Below are 22,615 nucleotides of genomic sequence, written 5' to 3' on the forward strand. Positions count from 1 at the left end.
TGCTATACGTTTTTTTTCCTTCAGTGCGAGTAGCAGCTAACCCATAGGCTACACTTCGCAGCTGCGGGACCAAGCTCGCTCGTCAACCAGATGATCATTGCTAACTACCACGGAGTAGTTCGCTGTCATTTCCACCCTCAAATTTATTCATACCGCAATAATATAAAGAGAGAGAGAGAGAAAGAGGGCGCACGAAATAGGCAGTACACCCCCTTTCTTTTTCATTTCGTTCATTTTTGACTAAATAATTTGGGCCCAATTACAGCTTTAATAGCTGCAGCCTTCAGGATACTTGTGAAGCATTCGTCGGCCGTAACCAATTATATTATTGTATATAAGAGTTACTTCTGTACTACAGGTACGAAGCTACGGGTGCCCTCAGATGTGTCAACTCTTTACAAACAAGTGCTCTTTAGTGGTCTGCAATGGGAATACAAATTGGCGTATCGCCACCGCTTCTTTCAGACGCTACGATAGACGTTTTCTTTCGAAAGCCTAATACTTTGTTTCTAGGCCATGAATGCTCGGCCTAGCAGACAGCAAGGGCGATGCAGTGGTGCTCTGCGCACACAGTTTTATTTACTTTACGCAGTGGCGTAGCTAGGTCACGTGGCACCCGGGGCCCTTAGGTCTTCTGTCACCTCCTCCCCCCCCCCCCCCCCGCTGGGTGTAGCCGGCGGAAAGAGGGGTGTCTTCAGACGTATATGACACCCCCCCTCCCTCACTGGCCCCTTGCACCCGGGGCCCACGGCCCCCCGGCCCCCCCTGTTGCTACGCCACTGGCTGCACTCACTGAACATGCGCAAAACGTTTTGCACGATCATTAGACGGCGCCGGTAGCATAGAATGCCACGGGCTGCTTCGTTCACGCTCAAAAAGATTAAGACGGCGCTTGGCTGTGGTCGATACGCTATCGTGATCGTTGCATCGTCGGCGTTCTAGTCTTGTCGTCCGACTCATCATGTCATCGTCATATCGCGTTTTAGGCTAAACCAGTCACCAATTTGTCTAACGCCTTCTACTACTATATATCTATGCGCTCGTGTTCCTGATGCAGTCCTTGCCGTTCCATTATCGTCAATATAGCTTCGTTATCCGACTTTCATCCTGCCCTCGTCGTTACGCCAACCTCGGCATGCATACGTCATGCATTCGTTGCCATATATTTATACTGACGCCGCCTTGGACATATTATAATCGCCGCCGCAGCCACGTCAGCCTAAGCTTGTCATGCCGTGATCGTCACGTTTTTCAGCCCAACCAGCGTCCCAAGTTGTCGAATAGCTTGGTGCACTTGTTACATGCTCGCGGCCATGATACAGCCTTTACAGCGTCCTCACTCCAGCTTTGTCTTCTGACTCGTCATGTCGAAATCGTCGCGCACTCGTTAGCGCAATCGTTCTGATTCCGTCATGATGATGCCATCACGGTGATTGCCAGATCGTCAGTCGTTTGCTTCATCCCATCCCCGTGCCGGCTTCGTCACGGCGTCGTCGCCGTGCCATGTTCGCCATACAATCGTTGTCGCACAGCCGTTGTCACTTCATCGTCGTTCTACCCTTGTCGTCATTACATTCTCCCCACTAGTTGCCATGCCATGTTCGTCAGTCTTTCGTCGTCATACACTGGTCACTATTCATTCGTTGTGACACCACTGTGCGATGCCGTAGTGATCGTTTATTCATCGCCCTTTTAGCGTTGCTTACCGGCTTTTTTCATCCCGTCATCGTCAGACAGTTGTCATACCACTGCTGTTATGCCATTCTCATTATTCTGTCATCTTACCAACGTCGTCATTTCACTAACGCTGTCCCATTGTCATTGTGCAGTGATCCTAATACCGCCGTTGTCATCCTATCGGCGTCATTAGTTCTTCGTTATCGTATTGTAATCATGTTTTCGTCGTTCAATCGTGACTGTAGCACAGTTTCTCGTGTTATCGTCATCATTTTGTCGTTGCAAGAGAGTCGTCGTCATGCCGCCGTGGTCGTTCTATCGTGGTTTTTCGAGCTCCATCATGCTGTTGTAGTCATACGGTCATCGTTTCCCATACGTCATCATATAGTCTTCGTGATAGAGTCAGCACCATGCGATCGTCTTCACACACTCAGCTTCATCCCATTGTCGTGATTCCGTCGTATTCACGCTGTCATCGTCGTACTAAGGTCTTCCTTTCAGAATAGTCATCTCGTTATCCACCAGCCGTCATTGTCATAGCACTTTCATAGTTTCGTCGATGTCGTTCTTCTGTCGTCGTTCCGTTATCGCCAGGAAGTCGGCGTCGTGTTCATATGCTCATGCTCATGGCCTACCTTGGGAAGGGTCAGTAATAGGTAATTTGGCCGATACTGGAAACAGTGTATTTAGCGTGTAACCGAATCAAGGAAGCCCCAGAAAGACTCTTACGTATACTAAATACACTTGCTATAAGCGATATGGCGTGTCGCTATATTGATTGAAGGCTAATCGCATTACCGTCGACAGTCATCGGGACGGGAGTTCTGCCAGAAGTTTTAATAATGCCTTCAGTCTTCTTTTTCAGTAAGTGTTGCAAACATACGTAAAAACATCACTATAAGTATACAAATATATCCTAAAGCTTAAAAAAATTAATGTACATTGCTTTCGCTCTTCAGGTGCACCAATATTACGTGAGTTTCGGTTTTGCGAAATTCTAGTAAGCATTAAAGCAACTTAATTATTGTGTATCAGATCTCTTCGCTCCAGCACATGCAGTTGACCAAATAGCGATGGTTGCGTTTAGTGCGGAGTAGTGGATTAAAAAAAAAAAAAATCACTTAACCTTTTTTAACGAGTCGGTTTTCGACGAATCTAGCAGGGACTCGTAGCCCCCAATCTCAACTCTGCTTGCTACATATAGTAGAATTGGAATTGTTTGCTTAAACACACCAAATTTTATTCAACTCTCTTTCGCTGTTGGGGATACTCAGAATATTTCGGCATTTTACATGTATTTGAACAAAAAGTCAGTTGGCTTCAAACCAAACCTTCCTAATGCAGCCAGAATGCAGTTTCATCGTACGGATGGTTTAAAGGCCAAACAATTGGATGAGGGTCACAGGTGAGGATCATGCACAAAAATAACAACGAAATAAAACAAGAGGACACCCATGACCTGCTGATCAAGCTGGCCTGCGTAATGAGATGCCAAAGAAAATATACAGTTCCTAACGCGTCAATATCAGGTGGCGGCTCAGTCCGTGCCTCCAGTAAGGTTATAATGCGATGTTCCTAGCGCTTCTATCTGATCCACTGTCGGAAGACGAGGACAGTTCCAGCAACATGCAGTATACGTGTCACATTGGTTTCCGTCTGACTTCCCTCTTAAAAGAGTAAATGGAATCCGACTGATTCTCCACTTTTTTTTTGCACAGTCGCGCAGAAGCACAAGGGCGATGAAAGGAAAAGACGGGACACAGCGCTGCGCTTCCGTGTCCGTGTGCTTCTTAGCGATCGTGTAAATAATACCATACCAAGTAGCCCACGAGTCCGTCCTTTTCAATCCTCACCACTGTTTCTTTAACCCTTCGCAGGCCTGGAGACCGAGATAAATCAAAGGCTCCCGTAATTGCAGTGTTGCTATGCCTGCTGGTCCTGGGGGTCACCATTGTTTATTTCGTGACAGCCTCCGGCGGGGAAAGCGGTACGGAGTTTCTTAGAACGCAGCAAAAAGTAGCGGATCTTCCGATTGATTGATTGATTGATTGATTGATTGATTGATTGATTGATTGATTGATTGATTGATTGATTGATTGATTGATTGATTGATTGATTGATTGATTGAGTGAGTGAGTGAGTGAGTGAGTGAGTGAGTGAGTGAGTGAGTGAGTGAGTGAGTGAGTGAGCGAGCGAGCGAGCGAGCGAGCGAGCGAGCGAGTGAGTAAATTAGCGAGCAAATCCAATGTTTCTAGTTTTATATCTCGAGTACACAACTTAGATACGAAAGCTGTTGAATCGGGGAGAAATTGGAGACAAAATTTTACCAGCCGATGATTTTGACAACGTGTAGCTCAATCCAAGTGCTCTGTGTTGCATAAATGGCTCCAGTTGTATTGATTCTACGTTATTGCATTTGTACACACATCCAGACAACGTGACGGGTGAAGTTGGGGCCGATGGCTCAGGCGGCGGCGTCGGCGGCGGAGATGGAGGTGGAGTTGGAGGTGGAGTTGGAGGTGGAGGCTCTTATCAACCTGGTGAGTAATTTGTTTTTTTGTTTTTCGCTGAACGCCTTCCGTTCTTGTTGCAGTTGTTTTCTATGGTACCTCAGCTGGTGTTTCAGACTCGTGAAGCATCAAACGGTATGTTTAAGCCTTGGACACGAGAACGAAGTGCTTACAGGGGTTTGAAAACTACGGCCCCACCTCCCCCCTCTCCGTGCCTTATTGTCCTGAAGGCACGTATCACTTATTAATTACTATTTCCTGCATTTTGGTGATCACTAGGCGGTCAGTAGAATCCCCCAACCTTTCACGGTATCCGCTAATCATCATTACAAAAAAGCGAATGTAAACAACTCATTGTCATTCGCAAATAAAGACCTGCGAAGGCATGATGCCTATCGTAGGTTCCCCTTTGTCTTTGAAGGGTGCGGATTGAAGCGACGGCCGCGGTGGCCTCGTTTCGATGGAGGCGAAAGTCAAAAACGCCACTGTACCACGCACCGCGTGGACGTTAAGAAATCACGGGGGGGTCCAAAGTTACACCGAGTTCCCCCGCTATAGCGTGATTCGTAATTTTGTCTGTGTTTCGAAATGTTAAAGCGCACAAATATTTTTTTTTTTTTGCGACATTGGCAAAGAAAAGACATCGTGATGCATCGCGCGAAGTTTGTTGCGCTATCGGCGGCGTCGCAAAGCAACGGAATCCGCGACCCAATTGGGAAAGAAAATAAGTAACCTTAGCCACCTTTATAAATTCTAAACTCGTTCGTTTCCTCTAGAAAAGCGCTGATATTGGTCATTTTATGTTGGAATATTTTATTGCGGGACGTTTTCCTTCACAATGTATACTGCGATACTTAAATATATATCATGATCACTGGTCCATCATTACGTTGCACTGAACTTGACATAGGCCAAAAGAAATAAGAAGAAAACAAGAACTCGTGCGAATGAAGCTTCGTCCTTCCACGTCCTTGTTCCTCTTGTAGTAGCGCGAATGTCACCTCCAGAGCCGGTGAAGACGAATGGTTCACGCGCTTGTAGAGCGTGAACAGAACACGCTAGCGCGCTCATCCAGAGTGGCCGCGGTGTCGGCCACTCCTGGGATCCCGCGGTGCCATCCCCTGCTGGCCTTAAAAAACCGGAGTTACAGCTGCTCTTTACTCGCACCGTCCTAGGTCTCATGGCTAACCGAAGTTGGCGAGAAGCTGCGCCAACTGGATCCTTTAGCTGGAGAATCACTTGTACGTACACAAGCGACTAACACTTGCGCTATCTCTACGCAAGTCGCGAGCTGCCAGACGATCCTTTTATTGCGACAGCAATTATATGGACACTCCAGTTGCATGTCTGCTGTTGGCCTCGCCGTTGCCGTGAGGTTCTGTATGGGCTAGAGCCTGGGAGGGTAAGCCGGCGAAGGCGGTTCACTTTCGCGTGCGCGAACGAGGAACGCGGGCCGGATGCACGCCCTCTCGTGTGGCGCGCGAGGCAAGGGGGTTCTGGCGAGGGAGGAGGGGCGTACTTCTCAGGCGGCTGCAGGAGTGTCTCCATGTCCTCCTCGCCCGCCGCTCCGTACAGAGTGGAGACATTGCGGCGTCTACTGCGGCGTAGGCCGCGCAAATTGTGGACGTCGTAATAGACGACGTTGGCGGATGCTGTAAGGACGCGTTGCCGGCTCTCGTGTGTCTTGAAAACAATATGCGACGTGGCCAAAGTGCGCCCCTGCGCGGGCCTCATCTTCAAAGCGACCTGCGATGTTTGCAGAGTGCGTGTAGTGCACGCAGCTTCGTATGGAATGTCGTTTCGATGCATTGCTCTCGTTGAAGCGACAGATGCACGGAGGTCAATTGTATCGCGGCTTCTGCCGCGATTCCTAACTCCAGCGCTTTAACAGTGAGTTTCCGCTGTCATTGAGCGGGCTAGTTTGTTAGATTTCGTTATAGAATGGCGAAACGCGACTGAACAAGTACGTAGAAAGAAGCGGACATGCGCATAAAGGACTGTCTCTGTGTGTCTGTTTCTTTCTACGTCCTCTTTGAATCGCGCTTACATAACGTATCATTGTTATCTTCGTTAGTAAACGAATGTTTACAAGTTTACTTACACGGCTGATATACCACTATCCTTACTTCGTACAGTTTATTTACTAGTTTGATAGCGCAATGCGTGCTTCGCCTTTCGCGCCGAACAGCGATGTTTTTCTCGGAGCTCCGACTTCTACAGGCCCAGGCATCGAGCAAAGCCTTCGGCATGAGGTGGTTTCGCACTGCGGCATGATTATGACTGCGCCTCTTTTACAACCTTCGCTCCGGTGCTGCCCGGTACATCTATCCCGGCTTGTGGAACCCGACACTAAAACCGACTGCCACTGCTCATTACGAAGGACACTGCCAGCGCCACTGCCACCGTTCCACGCCATTCCACGACACCGTCTTAAGCCTTGTTCCTCTAAACAACCTGATCTCTCGGCACGTGCCATAAACCAACCAGTACACCTGAATTCTGCTTGCTGAGTGGCAACGCACAATACAACGCACGCGCATTTGCACATCTCTGAAACGGGCATAGGACTAGGAGGGGGCGCGACTGTGGCCTCCAGAACCGATGAAGAAGCTGGTTCACGAGCATCTAGCGCGAGAACACGCTGGCATGCTCGACTTGAGCGGCCGCGTAATCGGCCGCTCCAGAAATCCCGCGGCGCCATGCCTGGCCCGCTTAAATAATGCGCGGCTGCGGCGGCTACATGCTAGCGCCGCCTCCCACGCATTCTTCGTTATTTTTTGCCTTTGCAAAGATCAGGGCAACGCAATCATGAACGCGCACAAACTAGCCCCTTCTGTTGCTTTAACTAATAATCGTCAGTGTTTTGAATGAATTTGTAGCACTAACAGTTGCTGAAGTAATTGATGAAAATTCTTATGAGCAAGTTCAATGAAGCACATCAAGGAACACAAAAGAAACGAATAGTTTGCTATTTTTAGTATAAACTAAGAGGGAAGTAAACCTTAAATAAACGAAATACGCACGTGGTTCCGACGTTCTCAAGTTTTCCAAGTCAGATGAGGCACAAATGAAATTATTAAGAAGATTTGGGGCGATTTGTTTCTATGTCGTTGTATTCCAATAATTTCACGTCAGATTTGCGCAACCATTGACGCAAGCATCGGGCGGTAGCATTGCTTGTTAATCCCAATCAAATGCGCTTCTCGTTTATAGGATGTCACTTTCTTCTGCTTTCAATGCGAAATCATTGCCTATATTAAGCAGTTTTTCTTATCTGTCTGAGATAAGGAAAGGAGCACGCTCAAGTGAAGATAGTCTCGCTGGGGCTAACCAGTTCAGAAAAAGTAGATAACCGGATGAGAAGGGTGGTGCCGGCGTCTGCGATTGGTCCGCTTCCCCATAACTTGCAGTGGCTGGTCTAAAATCGCGACAGGGTGCAACGGCAGGGCAAAATTTCTGCAAAAATGGATCCTCAGCAAAGTACACTTGGCAGAGCAATGTCGTATGTGTGCCGGAAGGCGTCTATAACATTATACTGCCACGCAAAATCTTTTCTAATACGCACATAAATCCATACTCCCAGGCAGCTCGAAGTAGCCAGTGCCACAGCAATCGGTGCGTGGCCATCTTCTATTTCTTTCACAATGGGGCATTGTTAGGTACTCAAAACGGCTTTCAATCTTTTTCTGCATATCATCATCATCATCAGCCTAGTTACGCCCACTGCAGGGCAAAGGCCTCTCCCATACTTCTCCAACTACCCCGGTCATGTACTAATTGTGGCCATGTTGTCCCTGCAAACGTCTTAATGTCATCTGCCCACCTAACTTTCTGCCGCCCCCTGCTACGCTTTCCTTCCCTTGGAATCCAGTCCGTAGCTCTTAGTGACCATCGGTTATCTTCCCTCCTCATTACATGTCCGGCCCATGCCCATTTCTTTTTCTTGATTTCAACTAAGATGTCGTTTACCCGCGTTTGTTGCCTCACCCAATCTGCTCTTTTCTTATCCCTTAGCGTTACACCCATCATTCTTCTTTCCATAGCTCGTTGCGTCGTCCTCAATTTCAGCAGAACCCTTTTCGTAAGCCTCCAGATTTCTGCCCCATATGTGAGTACTGGTAACACACAGCTGTTGTACACTTTCCTTTTGAGGCATAGTGGCAACCTACTGTTCATGATTTGAGAATGCCTGCCAAACGCACCCCAACCCATTCTTATTCTTCTGGTTATTTCAGTCTCATGATCCGGATGCGTGGTCACTACCTGCCCTAAGTAGATGTATTCCCTTACCACTTCCAGTGTTTCGCTACCTATCGTAAACTGCTGTTCTCTTCCGAGACTGTTAAACAGTACTTTAGTTTTCTGCAGATTAATTTTCAGACCCACCCTTCTGCTTTGCCTCTCCAGGTCAGTGAGCATGCATTGCAATTGGTCTCCTGAGTTACTAAGCAAGGCAATATCATCAGCGAATCGCAAGTCGCTAAGGTATTCTCCATCAACTTTTATCCCCAATTCTTCCCACTCCAGGCCTCTGAATACCTCCTGTAAACATGCTGTGAATAGCATTGGAGATATCGTATCTCCCTGTCTGACGCCTTTCTTTATAGGGATTTTGTTGCTTTCTTTGTGGAGGACTACGGTGGCTGTGGAGCCGCTATAGATATCTTCCAGTATTTTTACATATGGCTCATCTACACCCTGATTCCGTAATGCCTCCATGACTGCTGAGGTTTCGACTGAATCAAACGCTTTCTCGTAATCAATGAAAGCTATATAAGGGTTGGTTATATTCTGCACATTTCTCTATCACTTGATTGATAGTGTGAATATGGTCTATTGTTGAGTAGCCTTTACGGAATCCTGCCTGGTCCTTTGGTTGACAGAAGTCTAAGGTGTTCCTGATTCTATTTGCGATTACCTTAGTAAATACTTTGTAGGCAACGGACAGTAAGCTGATCGGTCTATAATTTTTCAAGTCTTTGGCGTCCCCTTTCTTATGGATTAGGATTATGTTAGCGTTCTTCCAAGATTCCGGTACGCTCGAGGTTATGAGGCATTGCGTATACAGGGTGGCCAGTTTCTCTAGAACAATCTGACCACCATCCTTCAACAAATCTGCTCTTACCTGATCCTCCCCAGCTGCCTTCCCCCTTTGCATAGCTCCTAAGGCTTTCTTTACTTCTTCTGGCGTTACCTGTGGGATTTCGAATTCCTCTAGGCTATTTTCTCTTCCACTATCGTCGTGGGTGCCACTGGTACTGTATAAATCTCTATAGAACTCCTCGGCCACTTGAACTATCTCATCCATATTAGTAACGATATTGCCGGCTTTGTCTCTTAACGCACACATCTGATTATTGCCTATTCCTTCTTTCTTCTTCACTGTTTTTAGGCTTCCTCCGTTCCTGAGAGCCTGTTCAATTCTATCCATATTATAGTTCCTGATGTCCGCTGTCTTACGCTTGTTGATTAACTTAGAAAGTTCTGCCAGTTCTATTCTAGCTGTAGGATTAGAGGCTTTCATACATTGGCGTTTCTTGATCAGATCTTTCGTCTCCTGCGATAGCTTACTGGTTTCCTGTCTAACGGCGTTACCACCGACTTCTATTGCGCACTCCTTAATGAGGCCCATGAGGTTGTCGTTCATTGCTTCAACACTAAGGTCCTCTTCCTGAGTTAAAGCCGAATACCTGTTCTGTAGTTTGATCCGGAATTCCTCTAGTTTCCCTCTTACCGCTAACTCATTGATTGGCTTCTTGTGTACCAGTTTCTTTCGTTCCCTCCTCAAGTCTAGGCTAATTCGAGTTCTTACCATCCTGTGGTCACTGCAGCGTACCTTGCCGAGCACGTCTACATCTTGAATGATGCCAGGGTTCGCGCAGAGTATGAAGTCAATTTCATTTCTAGTCTCACCATTCGGGCTCCTCCACGTCCACTTTCGGCTAACCCGCTTGCGGAAAAAGGTATTCATTATCCGCATATTATTCTGTTCTGCAAACTCTACTAATAATTCTCCTCTGCTATTCCTAGAGCCTATGCCATATTCCCCCACTGACTTGTCTCCAGCCTGCTTCTTGCCTACCCTGGCATTGAAGTCGCCCATCAGTATAGTGTATTTTGTTTTGACTTTACTCATCGCCGATTCTACGTCTTCATAAAAGCTTTCGACTTCCTGGTGATCATGACTAGATGTAGGAGCGTAGACCTGTACAACCTTCATTTTGTACCTCTTATTAAGTTTCACAACAAGACATGCCACCCTCTCGTTAATGCTATAGAATTCCTGTATGTTACCAGCTATTTCCTTATTAATCAGGAATCCGACTCCTAGTTCTCGTCTCTCCGCTAAGCCCCGGTAACACAGTACATGCTCGCTTTTTAGCACTGTATATGCTTCTTTTGTCCTCCTAACCTCACTGAGCCCTATTATATCCCATTTACTACCCTCTAATTCCTCCAATAACACTGCTAGACTCGCCTCACTAGATAGCGTTCTAACGTTAAACGTTGCCAGTTTCAGATTCCAATGGCGGCCTGTCCGGAGCCAGGTATTCTTAGCACCCTCTGCAGCGTCACAGATCTGACCGCCGCCGTGGTCAGTTGCTTCGTGGCTGCTGGGGACTGAGGGCCGGGGTTCGATTGTTGTATTCATATAGGAGGTTGTGGCCAAGTACTGCACCAGGGTGGCCAATCCTGCTCTGGTGAGAGAGTGCGTTACCGGTTTAGGTCACCGGGATCAGGCCGCACTCCAGGCCTGTTTGTGCAATTTTCTCAACACACGTTTTTTTTTTTGTATTTTCCGGTGGAGAATAGCGCGGCACCGGGATTTGAATCACGGTCCTCTTGCACTGGAGACGGATACTCTACCGTCCCCGTAGGAGTTAAATTAAAAATTAATTTATGGGGTTGTACGTGACAAAACCACTTTCTGATTATGCACGCCGTAGTGGAGGACTCCGAAAATTTCGACCACCTGGAGTTCTTTAACGTGCACCTAATTCTAAGTACACGGGTGTTTTCGCATTTCGCCCCCATCGAAATGCGGCCGCCGTGGTCGGGGTCCGATCCCGCGACCTCGTACTCAGCAGTCTAACACCATAACCACTGAGCAACCACGGCGCGTCCCGCAGGAGGTTATTATAATTACACGAAGGTATTTCGCCCTCATCAGCAGCAGTCCTTGGTATAGTTATTCTGGCGGCTAGCTTCCCACGCTATGCGTGCCGCCATCGCACCTGGTTAAGCTTTTCCTAGACGCTAGAGTTATGCTTTGTCCGCGCAACCTTGAGCGATTGGAAAGCGCGTTTCCCCCTCTTTGCCGGCGGAGAAGGGAGGCTTCGTTCCGGCCGCGAAGCTCTCCACATCTCTGTAAGGTGCCTTGTGGATATTCTGCATATATTGAATCTTTAACGCGTACACGTAACTTTGACGCGGTGAGTTTTTGTGATTTTGTCACTTCGCGTGATAGACAGGCAAAGTGGGTGCAGCCCGAAAAAGTTTGACCAATAGCAATTGGTCAAATAATGCCTTCTTCACTATTGCCGAGAAAGGCGTCGAATCGGAAATTATTATTTTCCTTTCGTTCGGTCTAATCAAGCACAATCAGCGCGCCCATATATCAGATGGGGCATTTTCGCGGTTCTTCTGACGACGCGCGACAGACAGGCGCATGTGGTGGCTCCAAAATGTTTTGACCAGTCGTGGCGGGTTGGTTGCAGAATTGGAATAGAAAAGTTGAGAGCAGCTTTACGTTATAGCGTCTATTATAGGCAATACAGGCTATAGGCAATACTAGTCATGGTGATACACTCATATGCCGGAAAGCAGTACCTCCGCAAATGTGCAAACCGTAAGTTGGTGTTGTACAGGGAGCGTTTGCTTTTACTTATAGTAGCAGGAACCTGATTTGTTCTTTACGGCATTTTTTTTAAACTCACGAAGGAATTGTTGTCAGGTGAGGGAGCATGCAGAAGCCTCCTCATACTTGGTAATTGCGTTCGGTCAGTTTTGTGTGCATGCGAGGTGGTCTAGTTTGCGTACAACTGACAGTGGAACCACCACAAGGTTTGTTCAGTTGCTGTATAGGGCTTTGATGTAATGTGGAGTGTTACAGAAGATCTCACTTAGAGTGATGAATAATTGCGCATGCACAGGCGATGTTCATAATCGAAAATATTAGGCGGCTAGTACCGTTTCGGCCGAAACTCGGTTTGAAACCGACTACGTTCTCTTGTGCGAGTAAAAACCCTACAAGTAAGAAATTGCACATAAGCTGTCGAAATTATGCTATATAAAAGCAGTCCACGGTGGTGAAAATCAATTGCACTTCACACCAGTCGAAGACTTATCAAACTAACAAGGACTCATGAGCATCTACCACTTCTTTAGTCATCGTTAAAGCAGCTTATAGATGGGGTGGAAAAATTGGCAACCCGAAGGAAGCTTTTGTGTATCAACTGCTGCTGTTAATACAACTTAGCTCGACGACCAAAGCACAAATTTTCCTTTTTTTAATGAGATGTCATCAAGGCAAGTCACCAGCTATAGAACTCCACTTTGGTGTCACGCTGCATCACTGCACACAAAGCCATCACTTTCTTCTTTTCTCCTTTTTTCGTCACCCCTTGCGTATGGTTACAAATCGGGCGCTCGTCTGGGTGACCTCCCGGCCTTTCCTCTCTTTGCTATCTCTATCTCCTTTTTTAACGATATCTTAGGAGTCCTGGAGGCAAATTTTGACAATACCATATTTCGAAGTTTCATTCTTCCAGATGCCCCAAGCTGCCGAAATTGGTCAAATGTGAAAACAGTTAAAGCTCACCTGTGGTTTCAGCCGGTGTGTATGCTGCCAGGCGAAGAATTTCAACAGAAAATTTACCAACGAGTATAAAATCTATCATTCAGTTTCATCGATTTCTATAGACGTGGTACCAAACAGTTAAGATCAGGTCACCCTGAGCGAGACCCGAAAACTATATCTGCAAGATGCCGACCAGACACAGACGTCGGCGATTGTCTGAGTAGTCAGCATGCAGGCTGTGTCACCTAGAAACATTCTATAACACAAGACCGAACACGGTGCCTACGCGACCGACGACTGCGATTCGTCGTAGTGTGACAACCTTTCGGGACGCCAACCCCGTCAAAACAAATCTGCCGAGCGTCATTTGGCCAGGCGCACTACAACATAAAGCTATTCCAAACAATTTGTATTCCATTGCTACAATCAGCCCTCCTCGATTGGCAAAACATGTTTTTGGACTACCCCTACTTCGCCTGCCTGTCACACGACGTAACAAAATCCCCGAATGCTTGCAATCTGATATTACTTGTGTAGATTCGCTATCCGTAATTTGACCCAACAAAAGAGATGTAACTAATTTCTAATATACACGTTTCTGCCATCAGCTCTCCGTTATTGGTCAAAAGTTGTGGGGCTTCACCGCCTTCACCTGTCTGTCAAACGACGTCAAAGAACTGTGAAAATTGACCACGGGAAATTCATGCGTACACACAAAATATTCTTTAGTATGCTGACGCAAACTGATTTTTTCCCCAAATATCCGGAGGCTCGCTCTTTCTGAAAGAAATGGAATAAGTCTGCCCGATGATCATTAGCACACTGACAACAAGGAACTGCCGGGGACCACGAATTTATCTGCGCATATTGTTAATGACATCGCTCTGCCAACTCTTAGCTGAATATCCGTTTAGGGTCATTTTTACCATTGCTTCGCACGCTGCCAGGCCTAACGCGAGCCACCGCAAGCCAAGCAAAGGAAAGCGGGCCAATCGCAAAGGCCGGCATTATTATCCTCGTTCTGGGTTAGTTCGGCCCACCGAAGTCCTCTACACGGCTGGCTGCTCCTGCCCTCTTGTCAACCACACAGATATACCTCGTATACCTTGTATACCTTGTCAGCTACACAGATATAAAAAGATTGTCAAGATGGCCACTGGTACGCGTTTTGAAAGTGAACAAATGTGACCTCCTATAAACGAGGAAGGGGCTATACATGTCAGTCCAAATAACATTGCATGTCACCACCCGATGCTTGCGGTGGCGGTTACATAAATATGACGCCAGAAGATCGGACTACGAACAAATTGGAATAAACATACCTTATAATAGGACTCCAGCCTTTGTCATATTGGCGGATATATATGCATAGAACGAGAGGGAAGAGAACCGAGGGACCCGACTTTCCGTTGATCATATCACGAGAAGCCAACCAATAAAGACAGCAAGGGCAACGTAGAGGCAACCCCTTGTACTTACTTACTGAATCAGAGAAATGACAAATCAGTGGAAATAAAGATGGATAAAAAACAACTGGCAGCTAGTGACGAACCATGCTAAGTCTTGGCGTTACACGTGCGATGCACTTACCAACTGAGCTACCGCGGCACCGTTTTCCCATCCACTTTCCGGAGTATATATGATTTACTACTAGAACTAATCCTGGCAGGGTCAGCCAAGGCCACCACACACAAACCTTGGCGGGAGATGCGAAACATCGTTTCGGCCGCAGGCGTAACGAGTAAGTGGTCTATTTCGGTGAAGGCAACTGGTTAGTAAACCCACACATGAAACTAGAAGGCAGTGATGTTGCGGGATTCGAGACCCGCGTTATTTATTGAATGAGAAGAAAAGTAAATGCGGAGGCCCGACTTTATCAGCCGTCCACATTGGCGTTGAGGTGGCGTCCGAACACGATCAGTGGAGGTTAAGTCTAGCAATTAGGGCCGACGAGTTCGTGCAGCCATTGCTGGTACACATAAACCAAATCGCAAGCAATCACGATGAAGAAAACTGTTTTTGTAGTGCTTTTCTGTCCACTGCAATTTGAAAAAAGCCACCTTTCACTTCGTACACTGCGCGGCACGTACAGGGGAAAGCCGCAAAACGCACGAAAAGCACCCAAAACGAGAACGGTACAACCATGTAGTAACAGCCGCTATCAAAGAAGCCCGGTCGCTCGTATCAGCTATCTCTATGCGATGCGACGCTACTCAAATGGGAAAATCTGTGTGCTTTGCAATATTTCCTGATCATTTAATGTCAGCAATTGCTACCCGGCATCTGCTGTACTTGGAGCGAACACGAACGGTGGCTGTAGGTGCTGATGTATAGAAGATGTAAATATGTATGTATAGTAAATGTATACTACATCGGGTATTCAAAAGCGGAAAGTTTCGCAGTAGGGTATCTTTGCCTCGAATATGTGAAATGCATTCTAGCAATAGGTAAATCAGATGTAAAAGCAAACGCCATCTGTAGAAATCAGCAGGGAAAATTCCATACCCGTGAGTTTTAGAACTCTGTTGAACTTCACTGCTATACACTAGCGTAACTAATTGGGCAGGATCATCATCAGATTTTGAAAAATCATCCGCATTTGAACAAGTTTCAGAAAGCAAGGTCATCGAGTGCACTTCATTCGAATTACATAAACATTTGAAGCGACTGGGCGTACAGTGATAACATACTCGCGCTCCAGTGCATAGTTCCTGACGTGAATGACCCATCATTGGTAGGATTAGTCAGCTTTTTTTGCTTGGTGTATATGATACGTTACAGCGACACGTGAAATTCAAGGACCTCTGCACATACACGTCGTATACCTCGAATTGCTGAGGTGGTGCGCAGATGACATGGCGCGGATGAACACACCTCGAGGTGCACTCGGGTTCCCGATTGTATAAGGAGTACTACGCCTTCCACAGTGGTGAAAATCATGTGAGATGGAGTATACGAATCCAATAGCGTTGTTTTGGCCAAATGTCGCGAGCAACAATGTATGACACCTTGACGAGGCTTACCCATAGGGGCCTCGAATTGACTGTGTTCTTTAACAGTGGCTTGAAATCAGGCAAAAGCAGTACGTGAGATATCTACATTGAAGACTATCATTTCAGTAAGGAACCCAAAAGAAAGTACAGTGTTTTGCCATCCAATATCGAAACTTCTGTACGCTGCTATGCCGTACGAACAAGGCGTAAACTAAGATACGTACGCTCTGTATGTAATATTAATCGATATATAGATTTGTTGATATATAGATATGTAAAATAAGCTATGTGTAAGCGAAATTCTGTAAGCAGATTTTGCGACGCCCCTCTTTTCACCTAATCACGGTGGTATACATCAGACTACAATCGTAATTAGGGTGTCAGCGCACGAGCTGCTGGCAATATTTCTATAGCCTTCCCTTCCTCACAGCACACAAGCTTTGGAAAGAGGCGTCTGAGGTTTGAGAGTTCTACTAGCTGGAACGCGGCCGTCTTTGTCAGGGCAAGTTAGCTGGGTGGAAGAGGGAAAGAGACAAGTAGAAGGCAGGGACGTTAACCAGAATAACGTCCGGTTGGCTACCCTACACCGGGGGAATGGGAAAGGGGGAAAACAAAGATAAAAGGGAGAGAGAAGGAAATTGCGGTGAGTTCGCTGACGTGTATGGTATTACAGAAATTGATTTAGTAGTCACAGTTGGTCGCACAAATCCGTCGTCTAGCTGTGTGGGAAGATCTGTTTGCCGAATGATGCATATCTCCTAATAAATTTCAACATCTTCGGCAGAGATCTGTCTGGCTGAGTGGTAAATTTAACCTTGGCAGAAATGAAAACATCTCAAGCCAAGGTAAAGAAGTTCCCGACGTTTCCCGCCCAGGCAGACACGACATGTTTACTTTCACTAGGAGATATGTGACACTCCATATGGAGGCTATTCCACCCAACTAACATGCCTTAACCATGGTGGCTGCGCTCCACGTTGTAGCACCTTTAAACATGAGACGTGCGTTTTGAAAGCTTGCGTTGTGCGAGCGAGGCAAAGCCCTGCCTACGAGTCTCTCCAAACAGACTCCACGCCAAGAATATAAAAAGAACTGAACAAGCTCCTGGCTGGCGTCTTCGAAGAATACCCTGCCTGAAGAACCACGTACCTACGGCTCATCTGTCAAAACGGCTTCATGCTGCAGTTGTATGGGCTTCCAGATCCCCGAGCCCAATTTTCCTCTCCGCCCAATAGTGCATTTCACAGCCTCCGAACTTCTGGCTTTGTCCAAGCATATTCAGAAGACTTTGGCTCCACTCGTGTGAAAAGCATCCTCTCACGCACGCAATGCAGCTCAATTTGTGGAACGCCTGAAGAAGGTGGCGGTAGGCGGTGTCGAGTGTATCACCTCATTCGGCGTCATTCCGCTTTCCACAAATGTGCCTATTACACTTGCAGTCTCAGCTGCCCAAGTCGGCTCAAACGAAGAGAAACTTCTGAGCGGGAGGACCAGCCTAAACATGACAGAATGTGTCCATTGCTAGAGTTCTGCTTGAGCGGAACTTACCTTTGGTTTCAAGAGCGAGTTCTACAGGAGAGCAAGCGGAACTGCGATGGGTGCATCGATCTTCGCTACAGCTGCGAAACATGCAATATAACATATCGAAGGGAAGGCACTGCAACGTTTTCTAGACAAGCCGAGATTATTTGCCAGTATGCTGGCAATTGCTTTCGCGTCATTAAGAAGTCAGCCGCTGGCAAGGCTTCCTCGCCCACCTCAGCTCCATAGACCAGCTGATCTAGTTCATCGTGGAGTGTGAAGATGATATCTTGCCATTGTGGATGATTTGGTCCGGCAACGTTATTAGCGGGGGACATTTTACCTGTCGATAAAGTAGTGCTCCCCGTTCAGTATTGGTAGTTTACTTTCAATCACTGTGGAGCCCAGAAGGCCTCGGTGCTTTCAACGCTTCGTTTCTGTGCGAAAACAATCTTCACATCAGAGGAGGATAGGAGTAAAGACGAAGGCACCGTAACCACTGAGAAATGGAGAAATGGGTACACAATAGGTATAATTCGCCGGACGTAGCACCGGCAGGATCATCCGCCTCCTCCTGCCCTACCCGTCCGACTCCTATATGCCGGCGACAAAAGCGACAAAGCCAACTCGTCGTGCCGGCATTCCATTTGTTCCCAGATTTAGCGAAGAACATTCGCGGGTGCTGGTGTGAGAAGGTGCAACCTCGCGTACAAGTCATTGCCAACGCTTTCCAGGTTTCTCCCATGGCAGAACGACCGACCATCTAAGGAGAAATGCCAGGGCATTGTTTAGAAAGTGTCGCAGCTTCAGTGTAGCGTCACTTACATCGGTTTAACCAAGAGCTTTTCTGGCAGAATACGCCAGCACAAAAAACGGCGTAGAGAAACTGTAAGCATAGGCCAGTACTCCCTTCGAACCCTGCGACAAGCACGACCCTGCAATCGATTTCGGCAGTGCCAGTGCGAGCGACATGACAACCAACGTGGCGAGAAGACCCTTGATTGAGTCGTTCCCAATTCGAAAATCTCACGGCAACACCAATCGCTCGCGAGTGACCATTCCTCGTGTACACACCCATGGCCTTCGCGACGCTAGGAAGAAGACTGGAGCCTAAAGGACGCTGTTTCTTCGACTGGTTGAGTCACTCCCTGAAGAGAGAACCGAGCCGGTCACGAAAGGTCTGAAACATTTCAAAGTTTGCTGGAGCAGTTTCCACTTCTACTATCTCGTATTGCTTTTCAGGCCGATAACAGCGCAAGACATTTTATCTAATACGCGCTGCATGGCACAGCATGCAGCGTTTGACATATCGTTACGGGTGTTACGTTTCGCCTACAACGCGCGGTAATGCCGGCGCGGATGCAACGGACGCCGGGGCTTTGTTCAAAGCGGCGGACATTTTGGCCCGTCCGACGCCGCCGCGACGCCTACCCGCCAAGCGTGTCCAGGCGTGTTTCAGTGCCACGTGTCTTCGTGTGTGCGTGTGTGTGTGTGTGCCCTCGCTTGTCAAAGCGCGGCAGCCGGGGAGCGGAGTTCCCCGAAGGAGGGGCCTGGAGGTCTCTCGGCTCAACCGCTCGCGCCGTCGTGGGCCCCTGCTGCGCCGTCCCGTGACCTTCATCCCGTGACCTTCCCTCCTTCCCTTTTGGACCGCGACGCCGAGGGTATAAGAGCAGCTGCCCCCGGACGCCAGAGCAGAGGCTCCGATTTGTACTGTTGAGTTACGTGCTCTCCCGTCTCTCCACTCCGGTCGACCTGACCGGCCGCTCTTTTGCTATGTTAGAATAAACCAGTTGTTCTGTTACCAGTCTTCTCATGCTTTGCCGGGACCTTCGGATGCTTCCAGTGCCCCAGGCCGCCAGGCCAACGCTACCCTTGGGGCTTGCGACCCATTGGCAATAACGGGCGTCAGCACCGAGACCCCAACAACTCGGGCCAGCGGTGCGATTCCAACATCTGGTTGCCAGCGGTGAGATCGCGACAACGGAGGCCAGCAGCGAAGAGATGCGGTTGACTGTATGCTGAGCAGCACAACGACCATCCGGGAGCAGCGCAACGAGCCCTGTGTGATGACTGGTTGCCTGCAGCGGAACGACTGCGCTGAAGTCTTGGCTGCGAGGTTTGGTGAGTGCGGGACTTTCTTCTTCTGAGTTTTGCCAGGCTTTTGTTAGTGTTAGAAACAGAGCTGGTAATTGTGGTTGTCGTTGCTACCGGGTTAGTTTGCGGCAAGACAATAGTAGGCAGTAGAGAAAGCAGCATTCAGAGCAGCCATGGATTTGAAGTCGTTGCGCAAACCGAAATTGTTGGAGCTTGCGAGAGAGTTGGGTCTGGATGTCTCAGACAAACTCAGAAAACCAGAACTGCTAAGGGCTATTCTTGAGTTAGAAGCTGAGGATGACGAGCTGTCGGAATGCCTTGAGACCATTGAGGAGAGGGAGACGGCAAAAAGACAGGAGCTGGAACGTAAAGAACAGATAGAACGAGAACATGAAGCTTCTCGAGCCTTACATGCGAGACCTCCTCGTGAACGGGAAAGAGTGCCGAGTGCTTCGCGATTCCGCAGCTACAATGGATGTAGTTCACCCCTCTTACGTAGAACCCGATATGTTCACGGGCGAGTGCGCATGGATCAAGCAAGCAGTGGAAGCTCATAGCGTGTGTCTGCCGGTAGCAAAAGTGCTTATTGAAGGACCTTTCGGAGCACTTGAGACGGAGGCCGCAGTGTCATCTATGCTGCCCCCCCAGTACCCGTACCTATTTTCGAACAGGTCCGATCACCTCCTGCGCGAGAAGGGGCTTTTGTTTGGTGAGGCTAGCGTTCAGGCCTTAACCAGATCGAAGGTTCGGGAGCTCGCTGCAAAGGCGGTAGTTGCGGGGCCGACGTTGTTGAACGATGAGAAAGGGTCAGAGGCGCAGCAAGCTGGTATTCAGAGCACGCCCGAACGGGATAAAATTGAGCCTGTAGCGTTAAAGGCACCAGATACTGGAGAGGAAATTTCCGATGCGGGAAAGTTAGAAGAGCTTCCGGTCGAGCTTCCGGGACTAGGCTCAGTGACGAACAGGAAAGACACCGATCAAGTCATTAGTGACTCAATAAGTAAAGCATCGCTGTCGCCTGAGCAGAAAACCGAACTACACCAGCTCTTACAAGAGTTTCAAGGTCTGTTCTCTGAGAGGCCTGGTAGGACTTCTGTCCTTACTCATGACATAGAACTTACCTCCCCAGAGCCAGTACGATCCAAGGCGTACCGGGTGTCACCCCGCCAGAGCGATATTATGGAGGCTGAGGTAAAGAAAATGCTACAGCTCGGTGTTATTGAAGCGGGTGAGAGTGATTATACCTCCCCTTTGATTTTAGTTGAGGTACCGGGCAAGGAACCTCGTCCTTGCGTCGACTACCGCAGGCTTAATTCCATCACTAAGGATCAAATTTATCCGATCCCTAACATCGAGGAGCGCCTTGAGAGAGTGAGTAGCGCTCAGTTTATTTCCACCCTAGATCTTGTCAGGGGTTATTGGCAGGTTCCACTTACAGAAGAGGCTAGTAGGTATGCGGCGTTCATTTCACCAATGGGGACATTCCGTCCTAAAGTTTTGAGTTTTGGTTTGAAGAACGCGCCATACTGCTTTTCAAGCCTCATGGATAAAGTGTTGCGGGGACAGCAAGAATTCGCTTTACCGTATCTAGACGACGTAGCGATATTCTCCGCATCCTGGCCTGAGCATTTGGCGCACTTGCGGGCAGTGCTAACCCGCCTGCGCGATGCGGGCTTGACAGTCAAGGCTCCCAAGTGCCAGTTAGCACAGGCCGAGGTTGTCTACCTCGGACACGTGATTGGTCGGGGTCGTCGCCGCCCCTCTGAAATAAAGGTGGCCGCTGTGCGAGACTTCCCGCAACCGCGCACGAAGACCGATATTCGGTCGTTCTTAGGTGTCGCCGGCTACTATCAGAGGTACATCCCCAGGTACTCTGATATCGTGGCTCCCTTGACGGATGCTCTAAGAAAGACAGAGCCGCAAACAGTCGTCTGGGATGAGACGAAGGAAAGAGCTTTTAGCGCCCTAAAGAGCGCCCTAACAAGCCAGCCTGTGCTACGATCGCCCGACTACACAAAAGGGTTCGTTGTTCAGTGTGATGCTAGTGAGCGAGGCATGGGCGTTGTACTGTGCCAACGGGAAAATGGAGAAGTAGAACACCCCGTCCTGTATGCTAGTCGTAAGCTGACGAGTCGTGAGCAGGCGTATAGCGCCACCGAGAAAGAGTGTGCGTGTATCGTGTGGGCCGTTCAGAAATTGTCATGTTACCTAGCTGGCTCGAGGTTTATCATTGAAACGGATCACTGCCCTCTCCAATGGCTGCAGACCATCTCTCCCAAAAATGGCCGCCTCCTGCGCTGGAGCCTCGCTTTGCAACAATATTCCTTTGAGGTGCGTTACAAAAAGGGGAGTCTCAACGGTAACGCCGATGGCTTAAGTCGAAGCCCCTAACGTGGGAATCAGCCTCAAAATTGCTTGTTACTGATGTTTTTCTTCCTGAGGCAGGATTTTTTTTTAACTTATTGCTTTTGTGTAGTGTTTCAAAGTGATGATGTGCTTTTTAGTGCAATTTTTCCGATTTATGGACGCGTTCTGAGTGCTGCTGGACTACTGTAAGGAACTAGGCAGCAGTATAAAAGGGGAAAGAGCCTGGCAGGGCTTAGTGAGGGTTGTGCCGTGCTTGCTGACTGAGCGGTTGACTTTCAGGCGTGGTTCTAACGCTTGCCGGAAACGAGAACAAAAATGTCACCTCTCCCGAAGTCACTTTGCAGTGTCCTGTGTGCACCTGAACGTGAGAACGAGGCCTTCTCTGTGCGCTGCGCTCAAGAAACGCCCAGGGACGCCCAACTTCGGTTATGAGCATCATCGAGCGACATCCCTCCGGACAGCGGATGCAGTCCCCTGACCATCGGGATCTCCTTCCCCCGGCGGGGCGGTCTGTTACGTTTCGCCTACAACGCGCGGTAATGCCGGCGCGGATGCAACGGACGCCGGGGCTTTGTTCAAAGCGGCGGACATTTTGGCCCGTCCGACGCCGCCGCGACGCCTACCCGCCAAGCGTGTCCAGGCGTGTTTCAGTG

General features: G+C 48.4%; 1 protein-coding gene across 1 annotated transcript in view; it reads left to right on the plus strand.

Annotated features, from left to right (window-relative positions):
* Nucleotides 1-3,428: 3,428 nt before the first annotated feature.
* The window catches only part of LOC129385542 (uncharacterized), a 43,808-nt gene continuing 24,621 nt past the window's right edge, over nt 3,429-22,615 (plus strand). Inside the window, exons 1-2 of the mRNA XM_055072187.2 lie at nt 3,429-3,664; nt 4,110-4,217. The gene's annotated coding sequence lies outside the window, so the exon portion shown is untranslated. The remainder of the gene's footprint in view (nt 3,665-4,109; nt 4,218-22,615) is intronic.

This window comes from Dermacentor andersoni, chromosome 7 (genome assembly GCF_023375885.2).
Source record: "Dermacentor andersoni chromosome 7, qqDerAnde1_hic_scaffold, whole genome shotgun sequence".
Lineage (NCBI taxonomy): Eukaryota > Metazoa > Arthropoda > Arachnida > Ixodida > Ixodidae > Dermacentor > Dermacentor andersoni.